We start from the raw sequence: 23889 nt of genomic DNA, 5'->3' as shown, positions 1-23889 counted from the left end.
ACGCTCGAGCGTGTACCTTTGTTGCATGTCCGCTCGAGCGGGGAAACATGCGCTCGAGCGGGACTCTGTTTTTCTGAAAATGCTTTTAAATGTGCATCTTTGCATCCCCACTCCATTCTAGGCATTCTTAGACCTAGTTTAAGGCATCTTATTGAGGATATAGATGTAGAACACACCGAGGCAAATTAGGGTTTAAGTTGTTACTTTCCCAACTGCGTAGCTTAGTGTGTTCAATCTGTTAACTGTGTAGGGTTGGCGACTGGGGAGACACGCTCTAGCTTACTGTAGCCCGAACTCTGTGAGTAACAATTGTGTAAAGATATGTTCAACTGATATCTTTTGAATACTGAACTGAACTGTTTACTGAACTGGTATTACTGAATGAATGTATGTCCTTTATTTCTGAACTGTACTGTGGCATCCTTAGTACCTACTGTTTACTGTTACTGTTACTGTTACAGAGATCTCTATCGGTTCTCTCGTGGAGCCACTACTGTTTACTGACTGATGGCCATCATTACTGTTCGGTCTTTTAAGACCTACTGTTACTGTTATGCTAATGGATGTACCACATATGACTGTTTACTGTACTGAACAACTGAAATACTGATTGAATTGAACTGTTTTCATTACCGTAAGGACATTCATTCTAAACCTCTTTACGCATTATGTTATTCACTGGGCTTTAGCTCACTGTTTATATATATATGTAGGTGCTCAGCCACCAGATCGGAGCTAGGAGCGTGGGTTAGACTCTAGTTTTGTCAAGCCAGCCTTTGTGCCTCACTGCGAGGTTCCGAGTTGCCATGCTATGGCTTGGGGGTGTTTTGTTTGTTTTCCCCCGCCTGTCTTCTTACTGTCTAACTATTCTGTATAGACTGAATGTTTACCGTACTGTTATCAAGGGATTAGGTCCCTGTACTGTGTGACTGTAAATTCTGTATAGACTGTACTGTTTGTGTATGTATGAATGCATGAAAAATCTTTTTGGCATACAGACTGTCACAGCTCATTGGACATTGTTTAATTACTGTATTGGCTTCCGCCAGGCCCTGTACTCTGTTTTACTGTATTACTGTTAAGCAGGCCTTCGGTAATCTCGGATTACTGGCCGGTTACGGTGCTAAACCCATAGGGCCGGGTTTGGGTCGTGACATAATGTAATCAAACCTTGTAACTTGTTTGTGTTGGGAAGTGTTTTGTAATCTTAACATTTTGTTGTGTGGCTGTTTTTATTCCCTGAATGAAGTATATATTGACTTATGAGCCTTAAATTGAATTAAAGTGTTTGTGAAAAGTGGGAGTTGTATGATTTAAAAAGGGGTATAGTTGGGATGACTGGGAAGAGGTGTGGGAACTATGTTTCGCAATGATGAGAGTAGTGTTGGTGTAATGTGGTTATAAGCTAGAAGTTGTGTGTGGGAAAAGAGGGGGTTTGTGGTATTCAAGTATTGAGTGACATGGTCAATGCTTGTATAGGGTTCATGAGTATGAAGGGAATTTAATAGCTAGATGTTAGAAGGGGTTCTTGGGTGGAAGTGCGGGTTGTGTTTTCGAGTAACGGGTATAGTGTGGACAATGATTGCTTGTGTGGTTCAAAGCAGGTGGGGAGCCATTGACCATATAGGTCTTGTTTCATGTAAATAATAATAAAATAAAAAATAAAAAGAAGAAAGGGCGTTGCCTTATTGGCATAAGAGTGATGGGATTATTGGAAACAATGCTAGTGCGATATATATTTGAGGAATCTAGTGAGATTCTAAAAGTGTGGGGAATGGTGTGTGGAGCTCCATCTCGGAGTCAAAGGTTCGGGCCAACCTATGGATGTTTGAGTGTTGAAATTAAAGTTTTATTGAGTAGTTGGCTGATTGGTTAATATTATGGTTTGGGTGACAAATAGTCACTTTGGAATGGTTGGATATGAGTAAGATGCCAAGTTTGGGAAAAGTCTTGGAAGAGTTTTGGGAGTGTTGAGTCTCCTATATGTAGTGGTGAGGCTCGGGTGAAGCCTATCTCGAGTTGGTGGAAAATCCCCGGGTTGGGAGTGAAACATTGTAACCTTTTTGGCCTTGTCTTTGCTTTGTACCTTGTGTGAATGATAAGTGACGATGGTGATTATGAGTTACAAGATTTGGCCTTAGAAAATTTAGCTTAGACTCAACTGTGATGTTGGTGTGTGCTGAACCCCAATAGGGGCAATTGGTGTTGGTTAGCATGTTGATGTTTGAACTGCGAGAGAATTGGTAAGTTTGACTAAGTCTCATAGAGAAGATAGATCCTAGTGGTTGCTTCCTTTGACGAGACTTAAGGATTGGTTTGGTTTAGTTGAGTCTATTTTGGTTGGGTTTGAAATTGGTGGTTTCAATAAGTTCTATTCGAAGATAATTGACACTTAGTTAGCTTGGGAATTTCTTTAGTTTGTATAGATAGTGGTGCGGTCAAGTGGTACTGTAGGTGGTACTTAAGGACGTTGAGCTTTGCTTGTGTATATATGCTTTGGGTGTGAATTTGTGGAATTCCTCGAGTTTAATGTGTTAGAATCTAGATTATTACAAGCACACTTGTGTCAATGTGTATTATTGATTATCCGTGTTGATGTTTATAATGGTTAGGAACTTCCAACATTCGGGAAGTCATATGTGTTGTATTACTCCTCGGATGCATCGTGATTGTTTCTATTCATCATTATTACACATATATATATATATGGTAAATGTGTTGTGATGTCATTGGATGGGTGACAGAGGTTATTGGGTGATGGTTGGAATTCACCGGGTAAATGTTGAGAATACTTTGGAATATGAAAATTTATTTTCCTTGTATTGTGGCCTAGAATGGCACAGTTAAACTAAATGTTAAAGATTTAATCTAAGTTGTGTTAATGCATAGCTTGTTGATTGAGTGGAAACTAAATATGGATGAGTCATGAGGATGTAGTTGGTTTAGTATTCTGAATAACACATTCTGTTTCGGAAAAATGTTTATGAAAATTATGGTTTGCGATTCGTTTTGATGGTAAACGGTATATGTTGGAATACCTTTTGAGAAAGAAAACTATATATATATATATATATGAATGATTTTCACTATTTTACCTTTAATTGTTGGGTTGTATAAAGAGTTGCTAATGATGCTAAGTGTGATGCTATTTGGGATTGTTGTATTCGGCCATGCATTGTAGTGTATCAATTGTTTTCTCCAGTGTCAGTTGGGTTTTTGATTTTATGGTGCTTTCCTTTCCCTTCGAAATTAGGTTTTGGTTATTTGGTGGTTATTGTGTGTGTTGTTGTCGGTTGGGGAGTTGTTGTTGTCTTTAGGAGTACAAATGGTTGATGTTGTCCCTTGTCTCTTGGACATCGATGAGTATGTAGGTCGAAAGAATAATTGTAATCTCTTCCTTGTAATTCTTCTTGTTTGGGTGTCTTCGGGGCACTGAGGTACTAAATTAGAATTCAAGAACTTGTCTTGAATATGAGTCTAGCTTTTCGGTTGGTGGTAATGTCGTACCCCTAGGATTGAGTAGCTCTTGTTTCGACTTACTTTATTTCGGAAATATATCCCAAGTGTGTTAAGTTAGGGGTTGTGTTTTCATCTGTATTGGATTGCCTTTCATTTTAGTTCTTCTTTAATTTCGGGGACGGAATTTCTTAACGTGGGGAGATTGTAGCACTCTAGATTTGTTTTTCTTTTTCTCATCGCTCGAGCGATGGACTGGTCACTCGAGCGGTCTCACGAAGCTCCTAGTACTTTTGCAGGTTTGAGATTTTGAGAGTTATTGATGTTCGCTTGAGCGCAGGCGCGGTGACTCGAGTGGTCTACCTTATTTGGTCTAAACTTCTGGAAGTTCGTATTGTTTGCTCGAGCAAAGGATTGGTCGCTCGAGCGAAGTGTCCGAATTCAGGACATTTAAAAGTCACTTTTGTTCCTCTTTTTCTTTATTCTTCCTTGCTCCTTCTCTCTCTTCTTCCTCTTTTCTACCATTGTCATGGGTTTCAAACTTTCAAGCTTGGGTTTCATCTCTTTTCTTTCATTTTCTACACCATGTTCCTTATGTAAAAACAAAGAGTACGCCGAGGGCTTTCTATCCATCCAAGCGGATTTCATTCTCATTGAAGTTGAAATTTCATGTTTCTTTCACTTCTTGCTTGAGGTAGGGATTTTCTTTGCTTCTCTTCAATATTTTCTTGTAGATAGATGGGTGGTTGATTTCTACTGCATAAAAACCTCATCTAGAGGAGATTTGTTTTATAAAGCATCTGAAGAAAGTTAGGGTTTCCAAAATAGAGAAATTAAATGAAAAATTGAGGTGGATTAAGGAAGTTTTAAGTGATTAGAACAAAATTTTATGCTTATAAGTATAAAGCTCTAACTTATGCCTAACCCTAGTTATGGAATTTATTTTGGAAATGAAGAATGTTTTCAATTGACATTAGATTCATGAAATTATGTTTATGTTTGGTTAAGATGAGTACAAATAATGATAATTAGTGGTTGTAGGAATTGATTATTGTGTATGAAAGTCATGTTAAAGAAATTGATGCCGGTAAATAAATCACTAAATCAGTAAATCTTGGATAACATATATACATAAATATATACATGTATATCTATATATATTGTGCTGTACAATTGAGTATTAAGATTTGATGATAATGTAGAGTAGTAAAGAGAGAAATGGAACACAAGAATGGTGATTGCTTCCAAAGACAACTTCTATGCGTATGGTGGATGTGTTGTTAGATTAATGTAAGATGAAAATAATGAATGGTGTTATTGGGTTTATCGGAATGGTTACAATGAATAAATGATGAATTGATGGATGGTGATATTGAAATAAGGGTCTGTTTTTTTCGGGCTTGTAACTGGTAAATCATAGCACTTAATAGAGATTCTGCTTTCCTTCCGGAGTAGCGCCCGATAAAGCGTGTGGCTGTTGAGATATGTTGAGGTTTCGCCTTTCTTCCGGTTTTTGATCGGTAAAGCGTGAGGTTCTGCATTCCTTTCGGCTCATGACTGATAAAGCGTAGCACTCAACAGAGATTCCCCATTCCTTCCAGAGTAGCGCCTGGAAAAGCGCATGGTGTGATGATGTGGCTTTGTAATGGAGCTGGTTTCTATTTGGATTCATGTGAAATAATTATAATCAAATCTATATGTGTGATTGTGGTAATGGGAAATGAATGATTTAATTATGTAGAGTTGAACAGGTGGAATTGAGTTGATTCATCTTATGTGGGTTATGATGGGGGTGATGGCTTGATGTGAATTATGGTAGGATGAATGGTTTCTATATTCATGATCTCTACGTAATATTAACAAGGGATCTTTAAAAGAACTTTTGAAAACTATACTAGAATGATACGGAAATAAAAGAACATGTTTGTTCATCCCCTGTGTTTTAACCATTTCAGGGATGAAGTCAGAAAGATCGGGTTTGATGATTTGAGGAGTCCATTTACCTTTATGTGTGGTTATTGTACAAAGTGTAAATGAGAGATGCTACTTGTGTTGTAGAAGTTATGAGTGCTTACTTGTGTAATTAATTATTCTGTATTTCAATATAAATTTTGACATGTAATATTGTTGTATTCACTTGAGAAAGAACACTTTTCTTCTACTCAAGTGTAATGGTTACTTGTATATATAAATGTACTGCGTAAAAAGGACTTGAATTAAAGGTTTTTGGTAATGTTTCCGGGTAATAAAATTTGGGACGTGACAAAAATAAAATTTCCTAACATATATATCACACACATGTATAATGTAATCAAAATTGAAAATTCCTATAACATAAATAAAGGCAAAAATGATATGCATGATTTGATTATCACAGCTTTCCCCCTCTCTCCGATTGCTCTCCCAGTTCTCCTAGGGTTCTCATAGTGAGTTTCTTCAATAAAAAAAGGTTTGTTTGATATCTTTTGTCTATTTTTATACAATATTTAGTTGTTTAGATCTTTGTATATGGACTTCTCCTATTATTGTTTTGGAAAACGATTCTCTAAAACCCTTATGTATTCGGTGAAGAATCCAACAGCATTGTCGCTTTTTTGGTGGGTTAAATCAAAGGATCAATTTTGTGCATTCTTATACTCAAATAAAATATTGGGGTTTTAATTATGCATTCTTGGATAATTATTGATTTCAACTGTAGTGGTATTCCTGTAATATTATGATCTAAACATTAGGATTTTTCCCCTCGACAATTAGCACGTGGGTGCTCTGTTTGGTTGGTAGCAAGCCCATCTCATTTTTGCAATGCCAGACTGTTGCTTGGGGGCTGATGTTGTGGTGTTGAATATTGAAAGTGATCTCAATTTCAAAGGTTATGGAGCAAAGAGTAATTTATTTTTATTTTTAATTTTTAAACTTGAAATCGAAGAATACTTTGAACTTGAATTCTCTCACTTCCAGTTTCATGCATAATGACAATCTTTTGTAATCCTTTCATTTCAAACCAAACACATATATTCATAATTATAAAAATACTACACTAATATTTTTATTTATAATTCGTATTTCTTGCATGGAGTTCTTTTTTCTTTTCTTTTTTTCTTCTTTCTTGGTAGCCTGTTTAATTCAATTTTCTTAAGGAAATACTACTATGCACAATCCACTATCATAAGAAACTTGAGAATTTTTGGAGGTGAAGTTATGAATTTTTATAGTGTTAGTTACGAATAATTGCAGTGTAATTTTAAATGGGCATGTAAGAAATCTCGTGGTTATAACTCTTTGTGGTGATGTTATGAATATTGTGCTTTTTTTTGTGATGAAAAAAGTGGTATCATTTAATAATTCATGTTACGAATTTTGGTTTAAGACTCTTTATGATTATATTATGAATATTGTGGGTTTTATTACCCTTTTTTTTTTTTTTGATGAGAAAAATTATGTCATTTATTGTTCATGTTACAAAATTTTATGACGTTATTACAAAAAGACATGGTATATACATCTACCAAAAAACACAGACACACTATCCTTTCTCCCTTTTCTTATTAGGTGTCAAAATTCTGGGCAATGAAAACTATAATAACTATTTTAAATAGAAGTTCACAATCCCTGTAATCTACTTTTTGTGTACGTACATATGTTGGTTTTTCTTGTCTCAAAGTTGCCTATCCTCTATTATTTTTCTCTTGTTTTTGATGGAAAATTTTCTTTTAGATTGAGACATTCATTTTATTAAATTGAGGCACATGCAATGATTAAATTTTGTATGTTTGGAATGTTTAGCTGAATTGAGGGTTAAAGTACTTAATGTACTATTATGAAGAAAAAAAAAAAAAAAATACTACTATAAAGTTGATGAAGTTGCTGCCTCTTTTAAAATTAGTAATATACGAGGACTTTAAGCAATTGGATATGAATAAATATTACTCTTGTCACTTACTTTCAACATTTAGTTTGTTGGCCTAATTTGTGATGGTTTAGTGGTGAATATGAATATTTGTGTAGAATTAATGCCTTCAATTTTTTTAGAATTTGGAAGTAAATTCAGTTCTAAACTTAGAAGGGTCATTAAAAAGTTAATTGTGCGTCTAAGTTAAGTTTAAGTTGATAATTTTTCTTTCTTTTATAACGTCCATGCTCTCCTCCTCCTCCTGCTCTTTATTTATTTATTTATTTTAATTTTTTTATTTATTTATGTGTGTGTGGTGTGCATGTTTTGTTTTTATTACCATGGCAGGATTCTGGTTTTAATAGTAGTGTTTAGTTGAATAGAATATTTTTATTTAATGAAAAATTACTATAATATAGCATTTAAAATTGCTATCATAGCAAGCTATAGTTACAACATTTAAAAAAATGCAAAACAAAATGTGTTGGCGGCTTTTATTATAGCATTGATAACAATAATGATTCCCCCACAAAATATCACCCCCACAACCCCCACTCACTTGTGATTGATCCAAGTAGGAAAGAGAAAAAAAAAACAATACAAACACATCATTGGTCCACATCACTGTGGAGGTGGTGGGAGTCTCCCCAAGAGGGGGTCCCAAATCATAGGTATTATATGGTATAAGGTAACATTGTTGGTTGCTATAAAAAATCTTTTCATAGCATGCACAAACGGTTATTGTTCGATTTTTTTTTTTTTTGGTAATTTCCAACATGTTCATAGCATTTTTATAATATATTTTTCATAGCATTTTTTCCATAGCAATCTTCAACGTTATAAAAAGTTATATATTTTTAATAACTTGGACTAACATAGCATTCCAACAAATGCTATCTTTTACTTTTGATAGCATTCATTGCACGCTATAATATGTAATATTTGTTGTATTAGGAGTGGGAGAGTGGTAGATAACAAGGTAGAATTTCGAAGAGAGAGTGAGTCTAGGAATGACCCCATGCATGGCGGGGTCACAAGAGATAGTTTGTCAAAGGAGGGATCCTCAACCTTCAAGTATTCCAATGAGTCCACAAATAGCACCTTATGTGCCCAAGGTCCCATTCCCTACTTGCTTAGAAGACCCTTTTCCCTTTGGAAAGAAGGGTAATAAGATAGAAGAGATGCTAGAAATCTTCAAGCAAGTCAAAATCAACCTCCCATTGCTTGATGGTATCAAGCAAGTCCCCTTGTACACCAAATTTCTCAGGGACCTTTGCACCTAAAAGGGAAAATCTAGAGCACATGTGTCTAAGAAGGTCTTACTCACCAAGCAAGTTAATTCCATTATTTAACACACCAAAGTTCAAAAATCTTGGTGCCACTACCATCTCATGTGTCATAGGAAGTCATTACATAGACTGAGCACTCTTGGACTTAGAAGCAAGTGTTAATATTTTACCTTACTTGGTATACAAGCAATTGGGATTGGGAGAGTTAAAACCCACAATGGTATCTTTGCAGTTAGCTAATAGATCAATTAAGCTACTGTGTGCATTGATAGAGGATGTTTTAGTGATGGTGGATAAGTTCTACTTTCCAATAGATTTTCTTATCCTTGACATGGAACCAGTACACAAATCCTAACTAACAAATTCATATCATCTTAGATCGTTCTTTCTTAGCTACGTCTAATGCATGCATCAATTGTAGGACTAGGATGATTGATGTATCATTTGGGAATATGAATGTTAAGCTAAATGTGTTTCACACTTCCGATCAACCCCCAATGGAGGAGGAGTGTTCCTTGGTAGATGTGGTAGAGGATTCAGTAGAAAAAACATCTCCACTGTTTAGAGAATTACCTTTCATTGCTGGTGCAGCCATTCTGTCATGACCCAAATCCGCCCCTATGGATTAAGGTCATAACCGACCAGTAATCAAAAGATTACCTACGACCTCAAACTTGATTAAACATAGATCAACAGAGTTAAGGGGCTAAACGGAAGCAAGCTAAAAAAAATTTGTCCATAGTGTTGTGCTTACATGGTACATCAAGACGTTTCACATGCGCATTTTAATAACCCACACAACAAAAGAAAGACCACATATGATTTTGTCTATACAGGATCATTCAAGTCACAGTCAGCCAAACCAAAAGCTTATATACAAGGGTGATTGGGACATGTTCACCAAGATAACAAAAGAGTAAACCAAAGGAAACAAAACAGTGTCTCATGCGTGAGACATTCAGGCTGACTCCACAAAACTTGACTTTCCTTACATACTTCATCGAGGCTGGGTTTGAACATCTCTTTGCTCACCCACATACACATGAATGAGAGTGAGCGAAAGCCTAGTGAATAATATCAAATAAAGAAGGTACAAGAATGAAATTTTAAACGGACGTATCAAACGGCCTTGGGCCCATTCATGTTTCTATCTGGTACATTAACAGCTTCAAGCCCAAACATACCAAACGGCCTCTGGCCCACTTTGTTCCTAAAACACGGCCTCGGGCCCAATTCATTCATGTCAAACGGCCTTTGGCCCATTCATTCATTCATGTCAAACGGCCTTTGGCCCATTCGTTCATGTCAAACGGCCTTTAGCCCAATCATTTATGAAATGCGCATTCGTACTTAAGATCATAATCTCATCATAATCATAATTGTAATCCAACGACCTTATCAAATCATATGGCATAACAAATATTTGTCCCCAATTCAAATTAACAAACTTACAAAACTCAAATAGGAGTAATCAATTGGACAAATAGCATACTTCAAAATATCTTTACAAAGATATTACTCACAGTGTTCTGCCGGTGGATTCGTCCTTGTGCTTAACCCTACACAATTCATAACACATATTGGGTCACAAACAATTTAATCCGTTCTTTAATCGATTTATTTCTCTTAGGCTTCTTTCTTTACCTTTTAGGTCATATACAAAGCTCAATGCATGCCAAAGAGTGCCTAGAAATGGAAGAGAACGGAAAATGAAACACAAAACAACTTTGTAAAATTTCTAAAACAGGGCTCTCCGCTCGAGCGCAACTTTGGCCACTTGAGCCCCTTTGGTCTGTAAAAGTACTGGTCACCTCATTTTTGCGCTCGAGTGTGACTTCGGACGCTCGAGCTGAGAGTCAAACATGTGACTGGATGCTGGAGCGTAATTCTCCCCCACTCGAGCGGACATTAATGTCTACAAAACTTCTGGGAGCTAACATTTTATGCTTGTAGACGCGCCCGCGGAGGGGGGACCCTCGCTGCTACAGTTCGGACTCGCGATTTTTGTTGTCGCGGTTCTTAATCTGAACCAAAGAGTCCAAATCTGGCAAATCGTTTTGAGAAACAGATTTTTGAAAAAGTAATGCCAAACATGGACTGCTTTGCCAGATACAGAGTCGCCACCTAAATATTTTTTAAATGGGGAAATTTAGGAAACCCTGACTCGGTGCCGAAGGCCACATGTCCGTCATCACCGGAGTTGTCTCGGCTCGGGAGCTTGGGTACGATCGGGAAAGGTCAGCTATGAGCACCCCCTTTCGCCCGGTCCGAAGACCGGCCTCTACTAACCATGATATCCGATTTTGAAAACATTATGTGTTCTTATTCCAATTATTAGCCTAGAATTACTATGTTATGAGCGCAACAAACAAGTATAGACTAGATTGCCTAATTTGGAAATAAGCATTGCATATCCGTTTGTTTTGAAAAATGTTTTGGATTTGCTACTCGCAAGTAGGCTAAAATGCGGATTTCAACGAGTTTTTCCAACTCAAACAATCCAACCTTCACCCACAGGCATTCAAACAGTTTAACACATAAGCATTTAGCCGCATGGCAAGCATGCTGTCATGTTAACATTCACACGCATGCGAGATGCTAAAGCATAAATACTTACATCGTACTCCGTGCCAAAACAGTAAACTAGTTAGCAAAACATGCGTGTCCTAGTTCATGTTAAATTGCCTAATGCAACACATACAGGATGCAATTAGATAGGCTCGGCTAACCTAAGCATGGCATATGAAATGCGATCAACTATCACATATTCAATTTTTGAATTGAAGTACAAATGCAGTTAGCGTGATGTACCGAGCCTAATGCATGCAATACAAATGCATGGATGCACACATGCATAGCATAAGGTATGCTAAATTAAACGTGCCCTAATCTACCATCGTAAGCAGGTAAATAAAAAGGAAGAAAGACGTGAGGTTAGAAGACATTGTCACGACCCAAACCCGGCCCTATGGGTTTAGCACCGTAACTGGCCAGTAATCCGAGATTACCGAAGGCCTGCTTAACAGTAATACAGTAAAATAGAGTACAGGGCCTGGCGGAAGCCAATACAGTAATTAAACAATGTCCAATGAGCTGTGACAGTCTGTATGCCAAAAAGATTTTTCATGCATTCATACATAAACAGTACAGAATAGTATGCACAATATTTACATCCATTCAAACTAGGGACTCAACCCTACATAACAGTACAGAAAACATTCCGTCTGTACAAAACAGTATGGTCTATACAAAACAGTGAAACGGTACAGAAGGGGGAATTGTAAAAGACCCCTAAGCCTTAACAGGTAGGCTCGGAACCTCGCAGTGAGGCACATAGGCTGGCTTGACAAAACTGGAGTCTAACCCGCGCTCCTAGCTCCGGTCTGGTGCCTGTACACCTACATATATATATGAGCAGTGAGCTAAAGCCCAGTGAATAACATAAAGCGTAAAGAGGTTTAGAATGAATGTCCTTACAGTAATGAAAACAGTTCAATTCAATCAGTATTTCAGTCGTTCAGTACAGTAAACAGTCATATGTGGTACATCCATTAGCATAACAGTAACAGTAGGTCTTGGAAGACCGAACAGTAATGATGGCCATCAGTCAGTAAACAGTAGTGGTTCCACGAGGGAACCGATAGAGAATTCTGTCGCAGTAACAGTAACAGTAAACAGTAAGTACTAAGGATGCCACAGTACAGTTCAGAAATAAAGGACATACATTCATTCAGTAAATAATACCAGTTCAGTACACAGTTCAGTTCAGTATTCAAAGGATAATCAGTTGAACATATCTTTACACAATTGTTACTCACAGAGTTCTGGGCTACAGTATGCTAGAGCGTGTCTCCCCAGTTGCCAACCCTACACAGTTCACAGGTTGAACACACACTAAGCTACACAGTTGGGAAATATCATAACTTAATCCCTAATTTGCCTTGGTGTGTTCTACAACGATATCCTCATCTAAATGTCTTAAACTAGGCCTAAGAATGCCTAGGATGGGATGAGGATGCAAAAATACACTTAGAAAACATTTCGCAAAGTTTGCTGAAAATAGGGGCTTCGCTCGAGCGAGACTTTCTTCGCTCGAGCGTAAGTCCAAAATCAAAGGCTTCGCTCGAGCGAGGAATCCTTCGCTCGAGCGGTCTGCAAAACAGTAAAAGTACTGGATGCTGAGATTTTACGCGCGATGGTCGCTCGATGGTCGCTCGAGCGGAGCCCTGGACAAAGGTTCTCGCTCGAGCGGGGAATCCTTCGCTCGAGCGAGGAAGCCAAATCTGGAATTTCCAGATCTGCCTCCCAAGCTCAAACCAAGCATTCTACCACTCCAAACTCGACCTCTTGGGCCCAAATTCTGGAAAACATAACTAAATTCAATGTATAACAAGTTTCAAAGCTCAATTTGTGAATTCAAGCCCCAAAGGTGAGTCAATTAAAACCACATTCAAACCCATTTTCAAGAACAACATTCAAACATGCATGAATGAGTTTTAAACCAAATTGAAGCTCCAAAGCTTGCTCAAATGAGCTCATTCTTTCCAAAACCAGATGAAAGCATGGTCTATAACAACAATATGAGCATGCATGTACTAATGTCCATGTAATTAACCTCAAAATGCAATAATACTAACATGCATGCAAGAGATGAGCTTCAATCCAACATGTATGCACCAAAACATGGCTTAACTCTACAATTAAAGCATGAATTGTGCAAGAATGAACTCAAGAACAACAACAAGAAGATGAATGTCCTACCTTAGTCTTGTATTCAAGGTCTAGGAGCTCAAAGTAGCAATCACACTTCAATTCTCAAACAATTCCAAGCAATTCAAGATGAAAACCAACTCCTCAAGTCTCTCTCTCTCTCTAAGGTCGGTTGAGGCAAGAAGAGGAGAAGAAATGTTTGGTTTGCTCACATACGTGGAGTGTAAAAGGCTCAAGAGGTGTGATGTGGTGGCCACTAAGTGGCGGAACGGTAATTAAGTCCAACTCTTCAATTAGCTTATTTAATCTAATTTAATCATACCTAATAAATTTTCAGATAATTATACCATAAAATCACATTAAATATGAGGGTCACGGAACATCAATCGGTTTCTAGTTCGGCCGCCGATAAGGCCTTCAATTAGCAGTTTAAACATATAAACATGAACAGATAATCAGACAATCAAACAGATAGAATGCAATTAACTAACATATACTCAGTCAATTCAGTTTCAATTTCAGTCAGTCAGTTCAGTATTTCATTCAGTTCGATTATCGGTCAGTTATCAGTCATTATCAGTTTCGTTTAACAGTAATCGGTCAGTCATTAATCAGTAAACAGTATGAGGGTTGTTACAGACATACACACACTCACACACACTTATTACATATTTACCCTCACTCGGAGGGACCAAATAAATATTACAAATTAATTAACTACGCAAGCTAATTAATATTACAAATTGCCTAATCAACTAAGCAAAATAACTTAAACTAAGAAAAACAGGAAAATCGCCTCGGGGAACGCGCCGCCATGCATAGGCTGCCTCTGTTTTCCTTCCTCCACTCCTCTGGAGGCTGTCAAAACCTCAGGACTGCATCCCTGGACACTGGGGAGTGTCACCGGCTGAGTGGAATTACCACCGCCAGTGGTGTGTGGCCCTCGGCACAAAATGAAGCTGTCGGCAGAGGAATTGTTGCCGGTCGGCACCTTACACTGCCGGTCGGCAGAGTGTTCTTGCAGAATCTGCAAATGACAGCAACAGAGGGCAAGGCAAAGCATGGCAGTACAATTCAAGGCATATATGCACCAACCATGTCCCTTATCATGATAATGACTCAAAGGGGCATGTGCCTCGATTCTCGGACCACCAATCACGCATTTCCATGCATGATGGCCCAAAGAACCAAGTATGCAACTTTGATTTCAAATGCATGCAAACCAAATCAAATCAAACAAGGCCCAATTCCTATCACTAAGTCAAGGAACAAGGCATGCATGCAAGATGCAATGCAACCTAGGCATACAAGCTAAGGATGCAACATGGCATGGCAACAAACTTATGCAAGCATACAAGCATACATATGGCAATGCAAATAGATGGAGAGATGGACTTAAACATGAATTAGGCAACTCTAAATAGGCCTAAAAACAGTAGCCAAAATGCCCAAAAATGGAGGCTAAACACACATGCACACATACACATGTTATTGTCCAAACCTTAAGCATTAAGCAAGCAACATTCAAGCACACTCGACAAGAGATTTCATAGACAATTAGCATGCAATATGAGCTCTAAAATCATGCTAAAACATGGTGCCAAACCAAGCAACAAATCAAGCCAAGCATGCAACAAATGGCCTAAGTGCTCAAAACAAAACAATGGAGTATTGAACTACACTTAGCAAAACCAAACATGGCATGGACTCATTGGCCAAAAACAGAGTTTTGGGACATTAATACAAGGCCTAAGGACCACTTAGATGGCATCCAAATGACTCAAAAACAAAGGCATGCATAATCACCAAAACATGGAGCATGAGATGACAACCTTACAAGGCATTAAAGGGACATCAAATGCAAGCTCTCAAGCATACAACAAGGTCTGAAATGGCATGGTGGATGGTCCCAAATCACCAAAACAATGCAAGGATAGTATGCTATACATTCACATACTTAAGGCCAACAAGCCGGAATGCAAAGGGGCTATATGATGCATGCCAAATTCGACCCAAACAACCTAGGACAGACCTAGGACATGGCAAAACATGCACAAAATCTTCACGAGACTAAGCCTAAAACATGCTCCAACAAAGGCTAACAACCTAAGGCACATTGAGGCAATAACATGGCATTACAAAGCAACTATGCTAAGCATGCATGGAGTACCAAAACCAAGTGAAAACAGAGGCATAACATGACATATTAAGCATAAAAAGCAGCCAAGTCATGGTCAATACACCCTCAAACATAATGCTCTCTCAAGAGGCCAAAACATGCCCTTTTCAAGGACAACAAGGAGAGGGGGTGGCCCTCTCCTTCTTGGGACTTCAAGGCATCATCTTCACCACTGAAATCCCTCAAGATTTCAGTGGTGAAGAGACCCCAACACCAAAATCCCGGAGCTAGCACAAAAGGGTACAAAATGAGGCCTTTTAAGGCCTAAGGGTGTTCAAACTTACCCAAACCACAAAACACTCTTAACAAACAATCAAGAGGACTAAAAAACAGAACTTTTTTGTGTTATACAATAAGCACGAAAACAGCTCTAAGATAGGTAGAAAATCAATGCAAAAATGGGGAAAAAGGAGACTAGGTTCTCACCCTTGAAGACCCCTTCACAAATGGTGCTCCAATGGCCTCCTTTAGCTTGAATCCAACACCAAAACTTCAAAATCAGTCCCTTAGAACCTCAGTAACCAAAGGAAGGTGAAACACTAGGTGTTTGTGTGCAATAGTAAGACACAAAACACCTAGAGCACAAAAGAGAGGGAAAGAGAGATAGGAAGTGTATCTAACCCTAACCCTAAAACCAGAGCTTAACAATGGCTGTTTTTGCTCTCAAAATATCTAAACTCTCTAACCCCCCAAGCCAAGAGACCCTTCTCTCTCTATATGGCACTTCTTGTCTTGTAAAGCTTACAAGACAAGCTTCATAAGAGGGAGATCCCTCCATACACGTGTATGGAGGGGAGCAAAAGCAAGACAGCTGTCTTAAAATATCTGCAAAAGCAGATGCACAGTAATCGGCCAGCCAAAAATGCCATCTTGGCCAAAAAGAGTGCCGGCCGGCACTAAAAAATGCTGACCGGCAACAAATAGTGCCGGCCGGCAATATACATTGCCGGTGGCAGCAAAAACCAGCCGGTGGCCTCTAGCCAGTGCCGGTGGTGGGTGGGGATGGTCTACAAGCCCTACCCTGCCTCTCAAAGGCAAAACACAGGTGTTTGGTGTGAAACCAGACACTAAACAGTCAAGTTCGGAGATCCTGAGGCAAGGCGTGCGAGCCAAGACCTCCGGGAACTCCAAACGAACACAAACATGGATGATCACCGAGTGTTCAAACGGTGACGTCCAAGTCTTAAGGACGGTCAAAAATGGGGTGTCTACAATGCTCGAGTGGCGCTTTCCCTGCTCGAGCAGACTCGGCGAATTCTGGAATTTCCAGAATTGTTATTGAAGCTCAAACTCAACCCAAAAGGCTCTAAAACTCATGTTTTTGATACAAAAGCATAGAAGGACATCATATAACACAAGAACATAAGTAATTGGGACCAATTGGCTAAAATCATGATCCACCTCATAAATTATCTTGAATTCTCTTCATAAACTTCAAAACTCATGCATTCAATTTCATACAAACTCCATATCTTCATCAATCATGCATGCATGTGAAATATTGACTTCAATCCCATCTCAAATGGTACAGGTGGTGTTCAAAATCATAAACCTACACAAAATTATGCATGCATGTGAAATTTGGTGCTCAATTTTTCTTGTTCAACATGATTCATGCTTGATTATGCAACTTCATGGTAAGTCATGGCAATCCTATACATGCATGTGCATATACACTTCAATTTCATCATAATCAACTCAATTCATGCTCTTGATTACCATTAAATTCTGAATTCGCAAAATTACAAACTCAAACTCTTAAATTTATGCACAACTACTCACCTAGAACCTCCAATCTCCCAAATTCTAGCTAATTTCTTGAGTGTAGCTTCTAAATTCACAAGCTTTGAGCCAAAATGCACAATTTGTGCCTCCTCTCTCACTCTAGAATCGTGTACTCTCTCTCTCTAGAATCGTGTACTCTCTCTCTCTAGAGCATATAATCAGATTGTTGAGATAAAAAATAGGGAGTTTAAGTGTGTTTGGCCCTTATATATACTAAGTGGTTTGTTTAAACTAATCCATCTTGATTAGGGTTAAACAATTGAGTTTAATTTAATCAGTTTAAACTAATTAATTCGTTCCAAATCAGTTTTCAATTAAATTTCACCGTAGGCTCTAAAAATTACGCTAGTCACAATGGCGTAGTCAATTTCAGTTTCCAACGTCTCTACGGCTTTTAATTAAAATTCTAAAGCAGGAAATCAAACAGATTTTCCTACGGTGAACAGATTGAAATTCAAAATCACATATAATCATGTAATTATCACTCACAATCATATCAAGCATATAATCACAATCATAATTAAGATCAATTCGCATAACATGGAACGGGGTTATCACAACCTTCCCCCCTTTAGGAAGTTTGGTCCTCCAAACTTATTTTACTTTCGTCGAAAAACAAATGTAGATAGCGTAGTCACATTTTATCTTCTTTTTCCCATGTAGCTTCCCTCCTATAGTGTTCTTTCCACTCTATCTTCACCATAATGATGGACTTATTTCTCAACTGTTTCACTTGCCGGTCAATGATTCGTTCTGGTCATTCTTCGTATTCCATATTTTCATCAAGAGCTATTCGATGATAATCAACCACATGAAATGGATCTCGGAGATAACCCCTCAACATTGATACGTGGAATACATTATGCATTTGTTCAAATCCCGACGGTAAAGCAATCCTATAAGCAACTGGACCAAGTCTTTTCAGAATTTGAAATGGCCTAATATAACGGGGCAACAATTTACCTTTCTTTCCAAATCTCAACTGGCCTTTCATCGGAGTCACTCGAACAAATACATGGTTGCCAACCTCATACTCAGGAGGTCTTCTCCAAACATCCGCATAATTCTTTTGTCGACTCTAAGCTGTCTTGAGCCTTTGTTAAATAATTTTGATCTTTTTAGAAGCGTCGTGTACAATTTCAGGCCCAAGTAAGGCCCTATCTCTGACTTCTGTCCAACAAATTGGTGATCTACACTTTCTACCATGCAAAGCTTCATATGGTGCCATACCGATGCTGGAGTGGAAGCTGTTATTGTATGCAAACTCTGCTAGTGGCAAATAATCTTCCCAACTCCCTTGAAAATCTAAGGCACACATTCTTAGCATATCTTCTAAGGTTTGTATTGTCCATTCTGATTGCCCGTCTATCTGCGGGTGGAATGCAGTACTAAACCTCAATTCTGTTCCCATAGCTCTTTGTGAACTTTTCCACAATCTAGATACAAATTTCGGATCTCTATCCGAGACAATGGACACCGGATCCCCATGTAGGCGAACAATCTCAATAACATATATAGTAGTCAATCTATAAGCATCAAATGTAGTTCTAAGAAGCAGAAAATTGCGATTTAGTCAGTCTATCAACTACAACCCAATTAGAATCCATACCTAAAGGAGTTCGAGGTAAACCAACAACGAAATCCATGGTCATGTGTTCCCACTTCCATTTTGGAATAGGGAGAGGTTGAAGTAGACCGCCTAGCTTTCGGTGTTTAGCTTTAACTTGCTGACATTGAAGGCACTTGGACACATACTCTGCGATTTCTTTCTTTATTTTGGGCCACCAATAGCTTTGTTTCAAGTCCTGATACATTTTGTTATTACCCGAGTACATAGCAAATACTAACCTGTGAGCTTCATCTAGAATTCTTTTCTTTAGTTCCGGAACATCTGGGACACACATTCGGTTTTGAAACTTCAACACTTCACCTTCAATGCTGAACTCTACTTTCAGACTTGTCTCAAATTCATCAATCACTTTCTTAAGGAACTCGTCCTCTTTTTGCCTTTGCTTAACTTCAGTAACTATTGCTAGTTTAATTCAAATGGAAGTGATCAACCCGATTTGTTCGTGTAACATGACTTCAATCTCGGTTCTCTAAAAATCTAGTAAGGTTTCTTTCTGTTCAGTAAGCAAGCAAGGTAAATTCCCCGTCGACTTTCTGCTCAAGGCATCAACAACTGTATTGGCTTTCCCAGGGTGATACTGAATTTGAATATCATAATCTTTTATCAATTCAAGTCATCTCCTCTGTCGCATATTCAACTCTTTCTGTGTAAAGAAGTACTTTACACTTTTGTGATCCGTATAGACTTCGCACTTTGCCCCATACACGTAATACCGCCAAATTTTCAAAGCAAATACAACTGCCGAGAAGCATAAGCAATCACCCTTCCATTCTGTATTAATACACAACCCAAACCTTTATAAGATGCATCACTAAAAATCACAAAGTTTTCGTACCTGACGGTAATGTCAAAAATGGTACAATGGTCAGTCTCGTATTCAGTTCATGAAAGGCAGATTCTCTTTCGTCATTCCATTCAAATGGTTGTCTTTTGCGTGTTAGTTGGGTAAGAGGCACAGCTATTTTCAAAAAATCCTTCACAAATCGTCTGTAATACTGAGCCAGACCCATGAAACCGCTGACTTCTATTACATTGGTTGGAGTAGACCAATTCACAATTGCCTCTATCTTTTGTGGGTCTACTGAAATTCCCTCCTTGTTAATAACATGCCCTAAGAAAATAACTTCATCCAACCAAAATTCACATTTCTTTAGTTTGGTAAATAATTTCTTTTCTCTAAGTGTTTGCAAGACAGTTCTCAAGTGGTATTCATGTCCAAGTCTATTATTTGAATATATCAAGATATCATTAATAAAAACCACAACAAAATCATCAAGGTAAGTCTTAAAAATCCGGTTCATTAGGTCCATAAATGCTGCAAGGGCATTAGCCACTCCAAACGGCATAACAAAGAATTCATAATGACCATACCTCGTTCTGAATGTAGTTTTTTTCAACATCTTCTGCCTTTACCTTCAACTAGTGATACCTGGATCTCGAATCAATTTTGGAAAACACTTGTGATCCCTGCAACTGGTCAAACAAATCATCAATACGAGGTAAGGGATATTTGTTCTTTATCGTTACCTTGTTCAATTCACGGTAGTCAATACATAGGTGTAAAGTTCCTTCTTTCTTCTTCACAAATAACACCGGCACATCCCATGGTGAAGTACTAGGTCGAATAAACCCTTTGTCAAGTAAGTCTTGTAATTGTTCTTTCAATTCTTTCATTTCAGCAGTAGCCATTCTGTAAGGAGTTTTAGAAATAGGTTGAGTGCCTGGCACAACTTCAATAGTAAACTCTATCTCCCTGTCTACCAATTCCCTTGGCAACTCATTTGGAAATACATCGGGAAACTCACTAACAATAGGGATACTATTCAATTCAACATTTACAAATTGTTCAGATAGCACACAACACAAATAACCCTGGCACCATTTCCTGATCAGTTTACATGCTTTCATTATAGATATCAAATAAGGTGGAGGCACTACCCCGTTACCCACAAACACTATTTCTTCCTGTTCCGGAGATCTAAATACAACTTGTTTCGTTACACAATCAATAGTGGCACAGTATTTAGTTAGCCAGTCCATGCCTAGGATTACATTAAAATGACTAAAGTCTAATGGTAATAAGTCTACATACAAGGTAGCATTCCTAATACACATATCACAGAATCGACATACAGATGTACACAACACAGATTCCCCGGATGGAGCAGATACACATAGCAAATAGAGCAATGATTCTAGAGGTCTACTTAGTCTAGATGCAAATGCACAAGTTATGAAAGAGTGTGTTGATCTGGAGTCAAATAACACAAAAGCATCTTGATTGCATATAGAGATAGCACCTGAGACAACAGCTTCGACGTTCCGTGTATCGCCCAGGACAAGCGCAAAAACACTCCCTTGCCTCATGGTATCTCCGATGGTAGTAGGCCTCATAGTATTTCCCAGTTTCGGGATTTGATGCAGTCGAGCTAGCAGCGAGCTTTCCGCTATTCTAATTACAATCTCTGGCCATGTGTCTTCTCTTGCAACACTTAAAGCAGGCCCCTGATATACGGCAACAAACCCCACGGTGCCTTTTACCACATTGGTTGCACATTGGGGATGTATCTCGGGAAGAATTCGAAGTACTTGAGGAGCCGGTAGTCTGCTTCTTTGAAAATTTCTTCTTAAAAAAGAAGCCCTGTCTTTTATTACCTTTCTAGTAAAATATTGATTTGGCCTGCCTGGCTATGTTAGCTTCTAATATTATGGCCCGGTCCAGCACCTCAATATAGGTTTCCAGTTTTAGAACATTCACCTTTTTCTAAGATATCACCTCGAAGCCCTCATTCAAAATGCCTCGCTTTCTTGTAGTCGGTATCGACTACATGTGGTGCAAATCTGGCCAACTCAGTGAACTTGGCCTCATACTAAGCTCATGCTATTTTGTTTAAGTTCCATGAACTTTGACACCTTTCTGTCACGGACACATTATGGAAAATATTTGTCGTAGAAAATCTCCAAAAATCGTACCAAACCAATATCCTTATTGCTCTCACGCATTAACATCCACCATCTTCTTGCGTCATCTTCAAGAGTAAAAGTGGCTAGAAGTACCTTCTGTGTCTCTAAACAAGGAAACACTTCAAACAGTTTCTCTATGCCGAGGACCCATGCTTCAGCCTTTAACGGATCCAATCCCCCATGAAACTGTGGCGGTTTCAATTTCTTAAACTCTTTGGTGAGAGCTATTATTCGGTCATCATTCTGTAGGTCTTGAACATGTGGTACTAGAGGAGGAGGAGACGGAGGATGTGGTTGTTGCCACTGTTGTTGTTGCCTCAATGTATCTGCCATTTCCTGAATCAATCTTTCCATCCTATCCATTCTGGCAGTAGAAGACTCCTCTATTTCATCACCTCTTGTTCTCACCATCTGATTATACTTGCATTATTCTGTATGCAAAAGATTCACAACTATGCATATATACCAAAAAGCACACATATTCAAATAGTTCGCAATGCAAGTAAATCACTAAACATATAGCACATAATCATTCACTTTGAAGCATTTAGGCATGTTCTCGATGCTTTCAAGTTCATGCATATTACATGAATGCATCCTAGATCTTTTCTAGATGCTTACTGCTCATTTGGACAAATGTGTGAGTTATTATTCGTGCTCTGATACCACTTTGTCATGACCCGAACCCGCCCCTATGGATTAGGTCATAACCGGCCAGTAATCAAGAGATTACCCATGGCCTCAAACCTGATTAAACATAGATTAACAGAGTTAAGGGGCCTAAACGAAACCAGGCTAAAAAATTTTTGTCCATAGAGCTGTGCTTACATCGTACATGAAGACATTTCACATGCGTATTTTAATAACCCACAAAAAAAAAAGAAAGGCCACATATGATTTTGTCTATGCAGGATCATTCAAGTCACAGTCAGCCAAACCAAAAGCTTATATACAAGGGTGATTGGGACATGTTCACCAAGATAACAAAAGAGTAAACTAAAGGAAACAAAACAGTGTCTCGTGCGTGAGACATTCGGGCAGACTCCACAAAACTTAACTTTCCTTACTAGAGACCGCCCCGAACTACGCTCCGCGCGTGAAGGCATGAATTATAGTTCTAGCTACTATAGTTCAGACTCTTGTCACGGTTCTAAATCTAATCTCACAAAGTGTAATGTAAGACTGATAAATCACCAAAGAGTCCAAATCCGACAATTGGTTTTGAAAAATCAATTTTGAATCGAAAAGCGCCAAATATTGACTGCTTTTCCAGATTTCAGAGTCGCCACCTAAATATTTTATTTTGGAAAATTTAAGAAACCCTGACTCGTGCCTAAGGCCACGTGTCCGTCATCACCAAAGTTGCCTCGGCTCGGGAACTTGGATACGAGGGGGGAAGGTCATGAAATGACCACCCCCGCTCGCTCGATCAAAGGATCGGCCTCTACTAAACATGACATGTTATTTTGAAAACACATGTGTTTTTATTCCGGTTTATTAGCTAACCTTTACTATTTGATGCACACAACACACAAGTGTAGACTCAATCACGAGAATTGGAACAATTCAAGTCATGTTTGTTTTCAAAATTGGTTTGAAAGTGCTACTCGCAAGTAGGCTAAAGCGCGGATTTGCCACCCTTAAGTGGGCTTAAAACATGATTTTGCCACCTCAAGTGGGCTTAAAACTCACAATCATCGAGTTGTTTCAATTCAGGCAATCAAACCTTTATGCACAGGCATTCATGCATTTAAACACATAAGCACATAGCCTCATGGCAAGCATGCTATCATGGTAGTCATTCATACTCATGCAAGGATGCTAAAACATAAACACTCACAGTGTACTCCGAGCCAAAACAGAAGCTAGTTAGTAATCAATGCATGATCCTAGCTGTGTCAAAAATGCCTAATGCAACACATGCAAAATGTAACTAAGTAGGCTCGGCTATCTAAAATGGCATATGAATGCGACACTTGATAACATG

This window comes from Camellia sinensis, unplaced genomic scaffold (assembly GCF_055761805.1).
Source record: "Camellia sinensis isolate YWXY unplaced genomic scaffold, ASM5576180v1 Unanchor3, whole genome shotgun sequence".
Classification (NCBI taxonomy): domain Eukaryota; kingdom Viridiplantae; phylum Streptophyta; class Magnoliopsida; order Ericales; family Theaceae; genus Camellia; species Camellia sinensis.
The sequence above is the reverse complement of the archived record's forward strand: the minus strand, read 5'-3'. Positions refer to the sequence as shown.